We start from the raw sequence: 4,490 nt of genomic DNA, 5'->3' as shown, positions 1-4,490 counted from the left end.
CAGTCCTTATGTACATACATTACACCAACAGTGGAGTGGAGTGCTCCCTCAGTTCTGCACTGGAGTGTTGGCCTGGATTATGGGCTCAAGTCTCTGGAGTGTGACTTGAACCCACAACCTTCTGACTCAGAGGCGAGAGTGCTACCCACTGAACCACAGCTGGCACCTCATAAAAAGCCTTGCCTTGTTTTGAGCAATTCATGCATTTTCTCTGTTTCTGGCCTTACTGGAAAAGGAAGAATATCAAGTAAAGGCCATTTCAGGTGTTTTGTGACCTCTGTCCACTCCGGAAGGACCGACCAAATATCTACTGCGTCTGCAGTGCTGTAGATGGCTCGCATCAAACGGAATACCCTTGGAGAACACAGTTCACTTTCGACTTACAGCACAGTTCCATTTTCTGCACCCTCTGTGAAATATGTCACCCAGCAAGAGTACTCAGCAAGCTATCTTACAGCAAAATACTGACAGCCTGATTGAACACATCAGTGGAAGAAAGAGATACAAAATTGCAGCATTACAGCTGCAGCCCAGAGCAATATTGTGATTGTTAAGAATTCCTGCCCAAAGTCGTCATTTTACTTCGAAGCTGAAATCAAACAGGAGGCACCCCAAGTGCACGAGTCTCTATTTCCTGCAACCCCACCCTCGCCATTTCATATCTGTCTTAAATAACTTGAAATATAACGCACCTTCATGATGTAGAAGTGCTGTATCTACAATTCGTGATGAAGGACAGTTAACCACAAAGATCATGGTACCACATACAGAGAGCTAGATTAAACAAAATGGATTTTGGCATGAACTTTAAATACCAGCAACAAGAACAATAACAACAACTTGTATTTATATACGTAGTAAAAAAAAACTCCCAAGGCACTTCAGCAGTATTATCAAACAAAATTTGACAACGAGCCAATAAGGAGATATTAGGACAGGTGGTCACAGTGGAAGGCTTTAGAAAGATGCAGACAGACGGAGAAATGCAGATAGAGAGAGAGATACAGACAGACGGAGAGATGTAGTAACCCCGACACGAATGTAGATGCCGTTTTGTAAAGGAGGAGACAGAGGTAGCGAGGCAGAGAGTTTTAGGCAGGGAATTCCAGAGCTTCGGGCCAAGGCAGCTGAAGGCATGGCCACCAATGGTGGAGCGATGAAAGTCAGGGATGCGGAAGAGGCCAGATTTAGAAGAGCGCAGAGATCTCGGAGGCTTGTGGGGCTGGAGGGAGTTACAGTGATAGGGAGGGGGAGAAGCCATGGAGGGGTTTGAAAACAAGGATGAGAATTAAAAAATTGAGGCTTTGCCAGATCGGGAGCCAAAGTAGGTCAGTGAGCACAGGGGCGATGGACAAAGGCACCCAAATGACGCAGTAAATAATTATACGCACAAAGTGCTGTAAGCCTTACAAAACGGCAACTACGTTCCTATCAGGGTTACCACATCATTGTAGCAAAGTACAGGGATAGAGCAACTTCTCACACCAAGTTAGACTGAAAATATAATTCTGAACTGTTATAGGGAGTTAGACTCTAGGTAATCAGTTGTAGAGGACGGGAGGTGTTAGACATTGGTTGAATTGACTTCTGTGCTGTGTGTGTGACTGGAATGTAGAATGGACTTCAGGATTTCAGAAACAACTTTTGACCTTCCCATTGCCACACAATACCAGGGTAATCCCTCCAGCTCTGATCCAGCAGAAACTCCTGCTTGCACTTCCAGTACAATGGTCGTGAGTTCAAAATCAGTGTTTGATTATTTCTCAAAGGAGTAAAGTGAGGAAATAACACACAGAGAGAGATACATAAAGATACATATAGAGAGATGCAGACAGACAGAGAGATGCAGACAAATGGAGATGCAGACAGACAGAGTGATGCAGACAGAGAGAGAGATGCAGACAGAGAGAGAGAGATGCAGACAGACGGAGAGATGCAGTAACCTTGACAAGAATGTAGATGCCGTTTTGTAAAGCTTTCAGCACTTTGTGCGTATAATTATTTACTGCGTCATTTGGGTGCCATTCACCCATGCCCCTGTGCTCACTGACTTGCTTTGTCTCCCGATTTGTCAGAACAAGAGAGAAATACAGAAAGATAGAGAGAGAGATGTAGAAATAGATAGAGATGCAGAAAGAGATAGAGAGAGATGCAGAAAGAGATAGAGAGAGGGCAATGTAGAAAGAGATAGAGAGATTCAGAAAGAGATAGAGAGATGCAGACAGAGAGCGAGAGAGATGTAGAAAGAGATAGCGAGAGAGATGCAGACAGAGCTAGAGAGATGCAAATAGAGATAGAGAGATGGTGTCAACTCAAAGGGAAAGACATTCTCATCTCCCCTCTAGATCTTTTGCCAATTATGTTAAATCTGTGACCTCTGGTTATTGGCCCACTTTCTGGAGGAAACAATTTTTCTCTCTCTACTCTTTCCAAACCTTTCATCATCTTGAAAACCTCTATTAGGTCACCTCTTAACCGTCTCTGTTCGAAGACGAACAGTCCTAACTTTGCCAACTCTCCTCATAACTGAAATCCTTCATTCCTGATAACATCCTGGTAAACCTCCTCTGGTGCCCAGAATTGTCCACAATACTCCAGCGGAGGCCTAACCAATGATTCACAAAGTTCGAGCATGATCTTGTTGCTGATCATTCAATCAAAATTATTGAAACAGTTCACCACTGGCATACTTGTGAGAAGATTATGTAGATGCCACAAGATCTCCCCGAGGGGAGATGAGGAGATTTTTTTTTTTTTGCACAAAAAGTTATGATCTAGAACGCACTGCCTGAAAGGGCGGTGGAAGCAGATTCAACAGCAACTTTCAAAATGGAATTTGATAAATACTGGAAAAGGAAAAATCAGCAAGATTATGGGAACAGAGCAGAAACGTAGGATCATTTGATAGCTCTTTCAAAGAGTCGGCAGGATGGGCTGAACGCCCTCCTTTTGTGCTGTATGACTCTGCAAAGGTTTTAGCGACTTTGAAATACTTTGGAATATTGCGCTTCTGGTGTGAAACCTTACTCAATGGGAACTCAGGTTGGACAATCAGGCACAGAGCACAGTGATGGCAATGTGCAGTGTTCCCAACTTCTCGGAAGTTTAACTGTACCTAACCCACACCGTTTAACTCACGCCTGTGAAGAGCCAAGTAAAATCCACGAGTGAAGAAGGGTTGCAAGATTATGTCTGGAGTATGCTTCATTTATTTTGTTTTTTCTTACTTACACAGATCAACATATTATTGTATTTTGATGCACAAATTTAAGGAAGTTTCAGTCTGAAATGTATTCATATCTGTCAGATGGATTAAGGTAATAAGAATCCAAACAAATTTGTGACTATGCGAAGTTGTGAGGTAGCTAATGACATCTTAAAAGGAGCAAGCATTATACCACCATCCTTGTTAGGGCCAGATATGTTGCTAGGTTGAGGTATAGGTGGGTTGGTTGTTCTTACCCGTATCTGTACTGAAATGTAACTTTATCTTGACAGCTGTAATAAGATGACTATCAAAGCTCTGAACTGCTCTGATATACCTTACAAAATAGTTTTATTAAAATATAAACGGATGCATATCTACTTACAACATCAATAACGTATCAGATTTCATTATGGCTTTGTCAGAGATGCAAAAAGCACTGGCTCTCCCAACTGATTGCAAACATCAGACAGTTCTAATACTTCAGATAAGAGCAGGATGTCAGACTAAAATTCTTGTTTTAACTCTTTACTAAATAATGCTAGAACATTCTAGCATTCTAAATGGTGAGAAACTAGGAACTATAGATGAGCAGAGAGATTTAGGGATCCAAGTAGAGAAATCACTGAAAGCTGAGTGGACATGTGTAAAAAAGATAATGTAAAAGGCGAATGAAATGTTGGCCTTGATCGCAAGAGGGCTGGATTGCAATTGTGTGCAAGTTATGTTACAGCTGTACAGAGCGCTGGTTAGACCCCGTTTGGAGTACTTCATTCAGGTCTGGTCACCACACGTCACGAAGGATATACTGGCCTTGGGGGAGGGTGCAGCGCAGATTCACCAGAATTACTCTGGGACTAAAAGATTTAAATTAGGAGGACAGGTTGCATAGACTATGCTTGTATTCCCTTCAGTATAGCAGATTAAGTGGTGACCTATTTGAGATGTTTAAGATGATAAAGCATTTGATCGGGTAGATAGAGAGAGAAACTATTTCCTCTGGCGGGGCAGCCCAGAACAAGGGGGCATAACCTTAAAATTAGAGCTCGGCCACTTGGGGGTGATGTCAGGAAGCACTGCCTCACACAAAGGGCAGTGGAAATCTGGAACTCTCTGGCCCAAAAAGCTGTTGAGGCTGGAGGTCAATTGAAAATTGAGATTGATAATTTTTATACATCAAGGGTATTAAGGATTACGGAACCAAGGCGGGTAGATGGAGTTGAGATACAGATCAGCTGTAATCTAATTGAATGGCCGAACAGGCTCGAGGGGCTGAAAGACCTAC

Source organism: Pristiophorus japonicus, chromosome 7, assembly GCF_044704955.1.
Source record: "Pristiophorus japonicus isolate sPriJap1 chromosome 7, sPriJap1.hap1, whole genome shotgun sequence".
Lineage (NCBI taxonomy): Eukaryota > Metazoa > Chordata > Chondrichthyes > Pristiophoridae > Pristiophorus > Pristiophorus japonicus.
Note: the sequence above shows the minus strand (reverse complement) of the source record.